The sequence below is a fragment of the Physella acuta genome, unplaced genomic scaffold (assembly GCF_028476545.2).
Source record: "Physella acuta isolate Inbredline_101_S28 unplaced genomic scaffold, ASM2847654v3 ptg000658l, whole genome shotgun sequence".
NCBI lineage: Eukaryota > Metazoa > Mollusca > Gastropoda > Physidae > Physella > Physella acuta.
This window is the reverse complement of record NW_026732177.1, coordinates 946,465-961,294: the sequence shown is the minus strand read 5'-3', so window position 1 is coordinate 961,294 and position 14,830 is coordinate 946,465.

Genomic DNA, 14,830 nt, shown 5'->3' with positions numbered 1-14,830 from the left:
AATTTACCGATGGGGATCATCATCGAAAACGTCCTAAACTGAGGTACATACAGAAACAAACACGCTATCGTCCTGTCAAGCGAGGCCTACCTGGCGACAACACACTACGACGCACCTGGTCACAACACCAAACCCGGAAACGGTTGCTACAAGTAGGTCAACCGTTCAGGGTATTTCGATACAAAATCTGAATGCTCAAGCGAGTGTAACAAAATATCTAAAAATGTGAAATTTTACGTTTATTGCAGAATACAATACCCGGTCACCACTGGCATAGCGAGGGCGGGTTTTACCCGGTGCGGCACTTAATGTTCTCAACCCCCCCCCCCGTAAATTTGTTAATCTATAAATTTTATGGCCTATATAATATAGCCTATATATATATATATATATATATATATATATATATATATATATATATATATATATATATATATATATATATATATATATATATATATATATACATATATATATATATACATATACATACATACATACATATATATATATATATATATATATATATATATATATATATATATATATATATATATGTATATATATATATAATATGTATATATATATATGTATATATATATATATATATGTATATATATATATATATGTATATATATATATATATATATATATATATATATATATATATATATATATATATATATATATATATATATATATATATATATATATATATATATATATATATATATATATATATATATATATATATATATATGTATATATATATATATATGTATATATATATATATGTATATATATATATATATGTATATATATATATATATGTATATATATATATATATATATATATATATATATATATATATATATATATATATATATATATATATATATATATATATATATATATATACATTATACATATACATAGTAATCAAACCTAGATCCAAGCCAGTTAGTCGGAGTTAGCTGAGTTAACTCCCCTGAGCCGGCGATGTCCGTAAAGAAAGAAAAAAAAAAGGTTAACAGCTTCTAAAGTGGATTGAGTTACTGATAGTCCTATATTTATATTATTTGGTTACTAATTTTATCATAGCAGAGCTAGCTAAAATAATTTAATGTTTTGTGCGAAACATGTGTATGTTCTAATATGAAGAACATATTATTTCACATTTAAAGTTATTTACTTTAAATAAAAAATTAAACTTATTTAACTAATCCTAGTCAAATACCAAATATTGAAATAAAAATGTTAGTGGGTCTTTAAAAACTGGGAATTTTGTAAGGGGTAACTTTTGGCGCTTTCGTCTTAAAAGGTTGCCGACCCCTGCCCTACAGAGGCGTAGCTAGGGGAGGGCGCGGAAGGCGGCCGCCCCAGGCGCCGACCCTAGTGAGGCGCCAAAAGGGGTAGAATTTTTTTTTTACAAGCTCATTTTAAGCTGCAGTTTTGAATTATAAACAGTCAAAGTAAAGAAATTTAACGGCTAAGAGCCTTTGCATACTGATTTAGCTGTTTTCTACCTTGATTAAGTAACTGTAAAAGGTATATCCTTAAGAAACAGTGACCGGAAAAACTGCTTTCCAGCTTTCCTAGTTGAGGGGGGGGCGCTTTTTCGAAGACTAAAATCGGAGAAATAAAGGAATAAATAACCCATATCACTCAGAAAAGAACCCATGTAACTAAAGCGTATTTTACGATTGTGTAACATAAAAACAAGAATTAGTGACGTTAAAAATCCGCTCTACCATTTTTGTCCAAGATGGTGAGGAGGGGGGGGGGGCGCTTTTTCACCAACAAAAATCGCAGGATTTGTATTGGATTGGTTACTAGATAACTCTTTTAACACTTAGAAAAGAAATGTGTTTCCTCTGGCTTGTTTCATTATACAATCGACCTGTCAACGAAATACCCATATCGTATTCCAATGTGAACAATAATTTGCTATTGTATGTCAATTGTATGACCTTAATCTAACAAACTTATAATCCAAATATATACTAAATCATAACAGAGACTGCTCAAAAGATTAAAAAAGTCTGTCCCAAACGATTGAGCACCGCTACACTTTTTTTCTGATATTACTAATCATCATCTTTAAAGGATAATGCATCTTAAGATGAATTTAATTGACGCCGAGTAAAGTTTTAGGGAACGACAATCATACAGCGTAATTATTATTTTTATTCAAGACTGTCGCACACACATATACGCACACACGAGCACACACGAGCACACACACACACACACACACGCATATATATATATATATATATATATATATATATATATATATATATATATATATATATATATATATATATATATATATATATATATATATATATATATATATATATATATATATATATATATATATATATATATATATATATATATATATATATATGGGGGGCGCCAGACTGAATGTTCGCCCCGGGCACGGGGTGGGGTCGCTACGCCTCTGCTGCCCTAGGGTCGTTAGATTTGTCCAGATGCCATATTTTCTTATATAAAGAATTGTTTGTGAAAAAGTAACGTAATTTGGTATATGTACAGGGGAGGTAACTTTTTAAAGTACTCTTTTTAAATAATATGTATACTATTTTTTAAAAAAAAAAAAAAATCACAAAGTATAGCATTTGTTTAGACATTTCGTAATAAATTAAGTTATGTATTGTGCTGAAATTGTAATAATTGTTTGTGAAAGTAAATTTAATATAATTAAATTATTTATACTTTTATGAAAGCATTTGCTTCTAATAACATTGCGAGTAATAAGTTTGCCAATAACTTTCAATGACATAGTGCTGGCGAGCCGCAGGTTGCCGACCCCTGCCCTAGGGGGCCCTCCCGACGGGAATAATGTATTTTTGTTACCCTCTAGGGTCGGTCTACGACCTCACAACATATCAAAGGGGGGGGGTATTCGGCAAAAGGTTTATTCGTAATATAGCTCATATAAGCGGCCGGTCAGTCGAGGTCAGTTTTGGCCCTCTCTTCGTGGACCTTGCGGCCAACGCACCAGCCCCCGTGTTCTATTGCACCAAGGGCGGAGCCATATATATATATATATATATATATATATATATATATATATATATATATATATATATATATATATATATATATATATATATATATATATATATATATATATATATATATATATATATATATATATATATATATATATGTATATATATATATATATATATATATATATATATATATATATATATATATATATATATATATATATATATATATATATATATATATATATATATATGTATATGTATATACGCATGTGTATACGTGTTCACATTTTTATTTAATGTATTTAATTTTTTTTGCATGTTTACGTCATGGTGTCACCACCCCCCCCCCTCCCTTGTGAGGATCGTCATTATGTACTTAAAGTACTTTTTAACTCTAATGAACAAAAAAAAACAACGTATTTATTCTATATATCTTGCAATTTTTTTATGTCTTGGTGTCACCCGACCCACCCTAAATGGTGTCACCCGGTGCGGTCCGCGCCCCCCGCTCCCGCCTCGCGACGCCTCTGGTCACAACTACTTTTCCCAAATTTATTATCAAACATACTCAAGGAAGATAACTCAAAGTAGACCAGTTTGCTATCACATTTCTTTGTAAAAGTAAACGTATATAAAACCGAATTTACTGCTAATATATTCTTTTTTACTTTCTCGTATATACGAAGTAAAGAGAAAGTCTTGTAATCGTGCAAAAAAATAAATCGAGATTTTTACAAATCTCGACGTTTTACACCTCACTGATACGGAAAAACATAATTTTGCAATCTTGTCCGTATGTCTCTGTGTCTGTCTGTGTTTTTGTCTGTCTGTGTGTAAACACGATAACTTGAGTACCGTTACAGCTAGGTTGATGAAATTTCATATATACGTACAGAGTTTCTTCCAGGCATCTCTTCGGGGGGGCGAAGCCCCCCCGAAAATTTTTTACCGCCCCCCCGAACGAAATGAAATTTATATAATTTATATAGAAAATATATACTTTTAACAGTGTCCGCCCCCCCGAAGAAAGTTTACCGCCCCCCCGAAGATTTCAAGTGCCCCCCCGGAGAAAAAAGTCTGGAAGAAACACTGTATACGTATTTGTTACGTTCTGGGTTCATTTCAAATCAATAACAACGCTTCGTGTTTAACTTCACTACTTTTATTCTTCTCAATGCATTCAAGCGTAACAGAACAGCCCTCGTCCTAACCGCTACTAACCCGCTGACTGCCAACTAACTGCCCCTGACAACCATTCACTCCAGCTTTTATACCGCATTCGACCTTGGGATAACAATACACAAACACACCGGGGTTAACAATATTCTAGGGTAAACTCAAGTCACACACTCACTCTCCCCTAATTCTAGATCATTCTATCATATTCTAGTCTAACCTACACTGACCCGTAACACTACCCCCCACCCAAGTATTTGTAGTACATACTACAAATACTAACTAAATCCCCAAATCCTAAGTTAACCTAGAGGGCGAAAACAAACAGAGACAAAATAGATAAATAGATAAATAAAATAATTTTAAAAAACAAACAAAAAAAATAAAAAATAATGATTTGACAGGTATACTACACCAAGAGGAGAGTAAATAAATAATGCATTTATACATCTCTTTGTACATGACTCCAAGACAAACAACCGAGTAAAAATAACCGAAAAAAAAAACAGCAAAAAAAAACAAACCAACAAATCTGTGGTTTAAATTACAATTTACATCTCAGACTCCCGATTTAAAATTTCTTGACAAAAAATCCGCTAGAAGATTATCCCTCCCCGGAATGTGTTCTATAGTAAATTTATATTCCTGTAGCAGTAAGGACCAGCGTGTCAGTCTGGCATTATTGAACCTACATTTATGAAGGTATTTTAGAGCACGCTGGTCCGTCTGCAGTACAAAGCTAGCGTTGTATAAATACAACGCTAGTTTGCCTGTGGCCCAGACAATTGCTAGGCACTCTCTTTCTATAGTAGAGTACCGAGTCTCTCTCGGTTGGAGTTTTCTGCTGATGTATTTTACTGGTCTTAGGACCCCATTTCTCATTTGCATCAAGGCTGCCCCGATACCTCGTGACGAGGCGTCGGTCCTGAGAATAAATTGCTCATTAATATTAGGTAAAATAAGAAATGGTTCTGAGTTCAAGTGTTTCTGGACCAGTCTTAAAGCACGGTTACATTCATCTGACCACACGACCTTTTCAGGTTTACCCTTTGCTAACAAGTCTGTCAGTATTGCGTTGGCCTCGCTGAATTCTGGTATAAATTTAGCATAATACCCTATAAGACCCACTAATGATCTTACCTCTTTCTTTGTGGTGGGTATTGCTACGTTTAAGATTTTGTTTACCTTGTTTCTCTCTGGTGTCAGTAGCCCCCTCCCCACTATGTGCCCTAGGAAATTAATTTTTTCAAACCCTAGCTCTAATTTGGCAGGTCTTACTGTCAGGCCCGCGTCCCTCAATCTATTGAACACCGCCTTTATTGCCATAAGGTGTTCCTCCCATGTCTCGCTGTAGATACAGATGTCATCAAAAAATGACACCACATTTTCCAAGTCTTTTAATACGACTCGCATTAATCTGGCGAATGTGGCGGGTGCCGTGCATAGGCCAAAGGGCAGGTAATTAAACTGAAATAGGCCCCAGGGTGTGACAAATGCGGTGAGTTTTTTGCTGTCATTTTGCATGGGGATCTGCCAATACCCTTTTGTGAGGTCGAGTTTAGTAAAATATTTTGCCCTATTTAATTTAGCGAACAGCTCATCTGTATCTGGGATGGGTTCCGCGTCGTAGACTGTGACTGCGTTAAGTCTCTTATAGTCTACACAGAACCGTGTCGACCCATCTTTTTTCTTAACTAGTACTACAGGTGCGCTGAAGTCGGAGTCGGACCTCTCTATTATCCCCAGTCTCTCCATTTCGTCCATCTCTTTCTTCATAAGCTCTCTTCGGGCGTATGGTATGCAGTAGGGTTTCGTTCTTATTGCTCTGGTGTTGGTCAGTTTTATTTTATGTTCTAGTAAACTTGTTTTTCCAGGTAAGTTGCTAATTACAGCTGTGTACTCTTGGATAATTTTGTCTAGATCTGTCCGCTGTGTTTTTGTCAGGGTGTCTCCTATTTTGATATCACTTAACTTAGTTTCCTCCAGTATGTCAGGAGTTTTTATTGTCCAATGGAATACCCGGTTCCCTGTCCTCCTCATCTGTTAGTGATACTTGGTTTTCTTCTTCTGCCTCCACCACTCCTGACACTGCCACTAACATGGGGTGTCCCTTGCTGTCGTCTGGTTTTTGTCTGTGATGGTACAGCATCATCCGATTTACATGGACCACCTTAGTGCTGTCCCCTGTTTTAATAACATAGTCCAAGTCTCCGATTTTTTTTAAGACTTCGTAAGGTCCCGCCCACCTTAGCTCAAGTTTGTTTAATAGTTGGGGCTTCAGTATCAGTACATGATCCCCCACTTTGATATCTTTGGTTGTGGCTGATCTATCGTAGTAGCTCTTTGCTTTATCTTTCTCATTTTCTGATTTGCGGGTTGCATAACTGCATGCCGTTTGCAACTGCTGCTTAAGGTCCAGCAGGTAGTCATATGCAGCTCTTGTCTTATATTCCCTTACTTCTCCTGTGAGGATATCCTTTAGGATGCTCATCGGGCCCCTCACTTTCCTGCCGAACATAAGTTCGAATGGCGGGTAACCAGTGCTTTCGTTTGGAACTTCTCTGTAGGCGAAAAGTGCTGCTGGGATGAACACGTCCCAATCGTCATCCTTGTCTATAGCTACTTTCTTTAGCATTTCCTTCAAAGTTCCATTCCATCGTTCTACCGCCCCGTTGGCCATGGCGTGATATGCCGAAGCGTGAATGATTTTAATCCCCAACATTTTAGACACGGTGCAGAAAATTTCCGACGTGAACTGGGTCCCGTTATCTGAGAGTATGACTTCCGGGAATCCCATCCTCGTGAAGATGGAGAGTAGCGCATCTTGGATCTCTGCTGCCGTTACACTTTTCAGCGGTACGGCTTCTGGCCACCGTGTGCATATGTCTACGGCTGTGAGTATGAATCTGTTCTTTTTTTTTCGTTTGAGTTAGTGGCCCCACAATATCTACGGCGATTTTCTCAAACGGTTGTCCCACTACCTCAGTTCTACCCAGAGGCGCCTTGCCACCAACATTCTTTTTGCTTTTCTGGCAGACATCACAACTTTCGCAGTAACGCCTGATATCCTCCCCTGCCCCTGGCCAGCTAAATTGTGACAGAATTCTGGCTTTCGTTCTTGCTACACCCATGTGCCCCGCCATAGGTGTGTCGTGTCCTAATTTCATGATGGTGGGCCTAAGGCCCCTTGGGATTGCTAGTCTAATCTGATCTTCTGTTTTGCTGTGTTTTATGATCTTATATAATAACCCATCTATCGTTTTACATTGTTTGCCCTTTTCCGCGAGCTTCCACCACCTAGCTAATGTTTTGTCTTCGCTCTGTTGCGTTTTAAAATCTTTCGATGTCGTTATTTGGTCTAAAATCTTATGCCCCGGCTCATTTCTCTGGTTGCCCCATGCTCTAAGTTGTCCTCTGGTTTCTACCGCCGCTAATGTTAGCGAATCTTCCCTCGGTAATTTCGCGCCTGCTACATTCCCTATTATAAGTTCAGCGGGTGGATCATCTAAAAGGACGGCAAAGAACTCTCCCGTAAGGAATGGTGTTTCTATGTTGACTACAGCTCCTGGTACTCTTTTCTTATCTCCATCCGCGGTCTTTATGGTTATCCATTCTTTTGTCCATCTATTCCTTGGGACTAGAGCTTTTCGACAAGCTACGACTACAGAGCCCGTATCCCGTAGGACGGTCACCGTCCTCCCATCAAGTTTTCCTGCAACTATAGGAAGTGACCCTCTGTCGCTTATGAATCTCCGATTAGCTCCAATGTTCCCTACAGGGACAGCGCCCTTTACTTGACTTAGGCATTGTCCACAGTCGCCGCACTCCCCGCTGAACTCTGGTACTAGTCATATGTCTTGAATGTCCCTGAAGCCTACCCTTCTCCCTCTGTACTCATGTCTACGATTGGACCGGCACCCCGCCGCTATGTGCCCCTCAGCCCCACAGTTAAAGCATAAGATTGGGCTTCTTCTGGGACTAATATTACTACTCGGCCTAGGTTGGACCGGGCTTTGTCCTCTTCTCTCCCGTTGAAGGGTGACTTCATTTCTTGTGACCCATTCCTCTCTAATGGGGCTCTTAGATCTAGGTCTTAGGGTTCGTTTGTCCTTGTCCTCTCTAAAGGGATTCCTAGATCCTGATGCAAGTGCCATGGGGGCAACAAATGCGTCTTCTGTCACGTCGATCGGTTTTAATTTTCTGTCTGGGTAGATGTCAAAGTAGTTGTCACAGGCATTTTCTACGTCTGCTATTGCCCTCGGGTTTTGTCTGAGGATGTGCTGTCTTATGTCTTGTCCGACTGTTCTCACTATTTTGTCTTTTAAGAGTAGGTCAAACAGTCCGTCAAATGTCTTGTCACACTTGCTAGCTTCGACCCATCTTCTCAAGTAGTGTCGTACCCTCCTAATGTAACTCCCTGCTCTGTCTTGTTCTGATGGTTGGGCGCTATTAAACTTATCACTGTATCCTTGCTCCGTCAAACCAAAGTGTTTTAGGACCTCCCTTTTCAGCTTCCCATAATTCTCTTCTGCTCCTAATTCTGTTAACCACGATTCGCAGCCTATATCTAGCAGAACTTTCCTAAACTCGTGGCACCAAAACTTATCTTCTAAACCTATTTCTCGGGCTTCCCTTTCAAAAATGTCAACCACCACCTCCATATCTGTTTGGTCCCTACTGTTTCTCAGTCCAGTCAGCTTAATTCTTGGGGTCTGTGCCCTACCCCTGCCCTTTATGTCTTCCTCCCTGTTCCCCTTCTCCATTGCTAGTTCCAGCTCCTTCAATTTTAGTCTTTCTTCTGATTCAATTTTAGCCCTAGTTAGTGCCCTGTCTGCAGCCCTCTCGTCCCTTTCAGCCTGCTGCCTAGCCTTAGCCTCCGCCTCTAACAATTTAGTCTCAGCCCATTCCAACAGCTCCCTTCCCTCTAGTTTACATCTTTCCCCTAACGCTATAAAATGCTCTAGCGTTAAGCCTTCGCTAGCCATCTCACCTTATCCACTTAGGATTGGATGCCAAAATTGTAATACCCAATATAATGTTAGGCAAGGGTAATCCCCGGTTGTGAGTACCGTGCCCCAGACTAATTCAAAAACACTTACCTCAAATACAAATCTGTTGTAGTAGTCCCTTCCCCTACTTTAGCCCTTCAAAACAATGGTAAATCCTGTAATGGCCGGGTCATGTGAAGACGAAGACCTGGATCGACAAAGACAAAAGTCCTGTGACGGCAAGGCTCTGTGCTGGTAAAATCCCAGGATGGTAGAGTCCAGTGATGGCGACTTTCTGTTCTGATAAAGTCCAAGGATGGTAGAGTCCAGTGATGGTGACTTTCTGTTCTGATAAAGTCCAAGGATGGTAGAATCCCGTGATGGCGACTTTCTGTTCTGATAAAGTCCAAGGATGGTAGAACCCAGTGATGGCGACTTTCTGTTCTGGTAAGGTCTCAGGATGGTGACGTCTAGTGGTGGTGACGTCCAGTGGTAATGACGTTCTGATTGCGACTTTCTGTTCAGGTAAGGTCCCAGGATGGTATAGTCCAGTGATGATGACGTCTAGTGATGGTGACGTCTAGCGATGGTGATGTCTAGTGATGGTGACTCCCAGTGGTACTGACGTTCTGATGGTCCCAGGGTGGTATAGTCCAGTGATGATGACGTCTAGTGATGGTGACGTCTAGCGATGGTGACGTCTAGTGATGGTGACTCCCAGTGGTAATGACGTTCTTATGGTCCCAGAATGGTATAGTCCAGTGATGATGACGTCTAGTGATGGTGACGTCTAGCGATGGTGACGTCTAGTGCTGGTGACTCCCAGTGGTACTGACGTTCTGATGGTCCCAGGATGGTATAGTCCAGTGATGATGACGTCTAGTGATGGTGACGTCTAGCGATGGTGACGTCTAGTGATGGTGACATCCAGTGGTAATGACGTTCTGATGATTGCGCTATCTTTACTTTAATACTGGCCACCAGTTGTTACGTTCTGGGTTCATTTCAAATCAATAACAACGCTTCGTGTTTAACTTCACTACTTTTATTCTTCTCAATGCATTCAAGCGTAACAGAACAGCCCTCGTCCTAACCGCTACTAACCCGCTGACTGCCAACTAACTGCCCCTGACAACCATTCACTCCAGCTTTTATACCGCATTCGACCTTGGGATAACAATACACAAACACACCGGGGTTAACAATATTCTAGGGTAAACTCAACTCACACACTCACTCTCCCCTAATTCTAGATCATTCTATCCTATTCTAATCTAACCTACACTGACCCGTAACAGTATTTTATCAAAATCGTAGATCCGTATCAATTTTCAAGCGATTTCCGATAACCGGAAGTGGTACTTTTTCGACTTTGAATTTTACAAAAGCCTATAACTTGAGTACTATTTTAGATAGATAAACGAAATTTCACATGTAAGTAAAAGATCTAATTCTCTACCTTCTTTCAAATTTTGAGTAATTTCCGTTGAACGGAAGTACTAATTTATGCTATTTCCGATTTCTCAAAAAACGCATGTAAATTTATAAAGTACTAATAATATTGCGCACTATTATGCACATTTTGTTTTGGCGTTCGCTTGGTGCGCAATTCTTTTTCTATGAGATTCTATTCTATTTTTAAAAGTTTAAGTAATTAAAAATCATGTCTATATTCCAAGTTATATAAGAATATTCGAGAAAGTTTAGGGGAGATCTCTCCCGGTTTATTATTATTTGTAGGATACAGGAAAGTATAGGATAGAAGATCCACCATTATAACAAACACACATTTTACAATAGATTTCGGGCCCCTAACCAACGCTATGAAGAAGTACCGTACATCATGAAAGTCCACTACACATCCAGCGGCGTCGTGAGCTATGGACTCTCTTTCCCCCCCCCTCCCCCCCCCCCCCCCCTCACCCCCAAAAAAAGGAATGTTGCTGGCGAAAGCGTATGTGTGATTGGTGCAGAAAGAAATCTCGGCCTTCACAAGTTTAAAAATACGGTTATAAATAGGTAGTCCAAACTGGCGAAAAAGTGCGTTTTAGGGTCAGTTTTTGCGGTTTTCAAAAATAAAATTTCACTACTTCTAGTTGTCCTATAAGAATAAAAATTATATGTCAATAAAGTTTAAGCCTTTATCTGTCGTAATCTGGTATTTTTATATCTGTAACACATGTTTGAATGTGTTTTATATTTGTTTGAAAAGTATCAGTTACGTCAACAAATTTCACCGTTTTGCGTGTACCGATCGACCCCACACTGTTTCATTTGGTTGCGGCTTCGCGACGAAGCATCGTAGAAGCATAATCTTAATGTCATTTTAAAGAGCGAATTCTAGTCTATCGTTTGATGTATAAATAGAAAAAATAACTTGCTTATTTCATTTTAAAAAATCAGTTTTTAAACTTTAAATGACGATATATACACGAAAACAAACTAATTCTGTTTCAATCTTTACACCGATGTAAAGTTCACTTTTATAACTACTTTGTGTTGTAAATTCAAGTCTTTCTGATTTACGGTCGCGAAGCCGTACCCTCAATAAGCATATAACCCTCGAGTCAACTTTCAGCCCCGAGTCAGTTGCTCGCCGAACGGTTTTAAAGGTTGACGACCGATGATGCTAAACGGATTTTACCCCTGCTAGAGCCTTCAAACAAGTTGTAAGTATCATTTTTAAAGTTTCATTTCCATTTTAATAAATGAATTTTAAGTTTGAATGTCAGTTTGGTTTAATTAGCACACGTTATTAATGTAAATTTGAACCCTACTAGTCCACGGTTTTAGCGCGTGAACTACGCTTGTACACATGGTGTGTTTAAACGTGAAGCTATTTAATTCAGGACATTCTAGGGACTTAAAATATGGATGCACTTAACTATTAGATGCTAGTGTTTACTAATTCTTTAAAATCTATCGAATGGGTTTAATGATAGGGTCGTATTACTACAGTTTATCTGGACTATCGCGTCAAAATTATGAATCGACAAATTCAAAATGGCCACCAGACATTCTTGGTTACTATGTGGACGAACTCAATTATTTACAGGGAACGAAGGTTAAATACTTATAAAATATTGAAACTCAAAAGAAACTTATAATTGTAATAACTATACATTTTTATAAATTTATTTAAAACAAAAGACACTAAATTTTAAGGACTAATGTGATTAATTTTTAATTTTCTGTTGTGCACTTTGTGATTCTGATTCCCCTGCTGAATAATGTGAAATGGTCTGCGCCAGTCTCTTTGATAAAATGTACCAGATCAATTTTTAGATGGTGGTGCAATTTAATAAGATTGTACATGTTGTGACTTAGTTTTAAATGTTATATTAGTTGTAAGTGTAAGTAGTACTAGTAGTATTTCTCATTATTTATTTATTTTATATGTATATAGTAACACTGAAGGACAGTTAAGTTGTCCTATATGATGTTGAGAACCACAGTATGGCATCTTCATCATTGGATATCTCAACCATTGTGGCACAAACAACGAATATTTCATTCAATAGAATTAATGTTCAAAATATACTATCAAGTATACATTTCTTTAAACAAAAAGGTGTTTTCAGGCTTTTTCATGTTTCCAGCTACAGTCACAGGATAAATAGTAGGCCTACACAATAGGCTAGTAGTAAATCTAATTATATTTTATTAATCACTAAATCAATTATTTATTCCATAGCTGGAGACATTTATAGTGGCCTATCCAGAACTTTCCTTACAAGGGAAGGGAAGAAGGCCAAGCCCCCCCCCCCAACTACAGTTCCCAAAACATATCACTTACTCTTGATGCTCCACAAGATCAAGGTTGGGGGAAACAAGACATACAAAGATGTGGAGTTGTCGTTTTAAAAACTGTTCCCCCAAAGCAGTTATCAACCCAATAGGTTTGAATGTAGCAGCAACTGCTGCATTACTTGTAGGCATCACGTCTTTATTAGATTACATTACATTACTCCACTAAATTTTGATTCTGTTTCTCCTGCTCTAGATAACTGTGGCATTTTTTAAAAATAATATTTTAACTCATGTGATTTTTGAAAATAATGAACACATTATTCCTGTTAATGTTACCAACAAAATAGTTTTAGAGTTATTCTATGTCCAAAGCAAAAAAAAAAAAATAATTATGAAAATAAAAGTGACCAAAACGCATTTTTGTCATTTTCAATTATTTTTTTTACCTTAGAAAGACTCATTTTAGATAACTGAAAAAAATTGGGCATATATATTACAAACTTTGCAGTAACTTTACCAATTTCTACACTTCTATGTTATTTAGTTTAGAAAATATGGGTTCTCAAAAATGGCACTTTTTAAAAATCAGTTTTTTACCAAATTTTGCTTTTTTAAAAATCGCATAACTTTTTTATTTATTAAGATATTTTTATAAACTTTGTGGCATAGAGCTTACAATTAAAAGTTCTTTCATGACATACTCACTCCAGAAGTCTGCAATCAATAGTTAATTTAAGTTTGGACTACCTATTATAAATAACACTTTGACACTACAGTTTGTGTAGTGGTCTAAAATGTTTGCGAACAGCATGGTACACATTTTATGGGTCTTCATTGACCAGGTACAAATTTTAGGTGAACGGAAAAAAAAGTCACAGGAAAAAAAAACGCAGAAAAAAGTCACAGTTTTTGCTAGGAAAAAAAGTCACAGAAAAAAAGTCACAATGGAAATATTTTATCGGAAAAAAAAGTCACAGAAATAAAGTCACAGAAAAAAGTCACAAAAATCTTTTTACAAATATTTTGATTTAGCCTATTTGTTTGAAAATTGTAAAATTGTGTATGTTTATTGTTGTGGGTTATATTTTTTATAGCATAAATTATTTATAGACGTTAAAAGCATTATGGTTTATATCATTTGTAAGTAAAAATACTCTAAGATAATTTATACAACAATCTCAACTTTTGTTACGTATTTAGTTAAATACTCGGTAGAAAAGTTAATTCTAAAAGAAATTTAAGCACATCGTGTTTTGCATATGTTTTGCCGTAGGCTATTCTCTGGTCGGCCTCTCCTCAGTAGACCTTGTCCGAACATATTGTGTGCTGTTGACGTTTTGTGTCAATGCAGCTTTTGAACCTTGTCGGCTTTCTGTTTTGATCCTAAAGCGCGTTATAAATGTGGGCATTAAAGGTGGTTGAACTAAGCATAACCATTGTTGCGATGAGTTGAGGGCAGCGAGTCAGATGAACTTACCATTTCATGGTAAATTAATATTGCTATATAAAAAAATAACGCGATGAAAACCGTGAAGTTTGGAGCATTCTATTACATTTTATTAATATTATATTTAACATAATTACAATATACAAACTTCATACTAAATATTTTTAGATGAATTATAAAAATTACTATGCTTATACAACCTACACACATCACATTACATTTAATTAATCCTATGTTAATTTGCACTCTCTAAATATTTAATACATTAAAGTATTAACAAATTTCATGCAAATATATGTCTTTTTTTCCTGTGACTTTTTTTCCTGTGACTTTTTTTCTGTGTTTTTTTTCCTGTGACTTTTTTCCTACAATCCAATTTTATGGGTGTTCATCGACCAGGTACACATTTTATGAGTGTTCATTG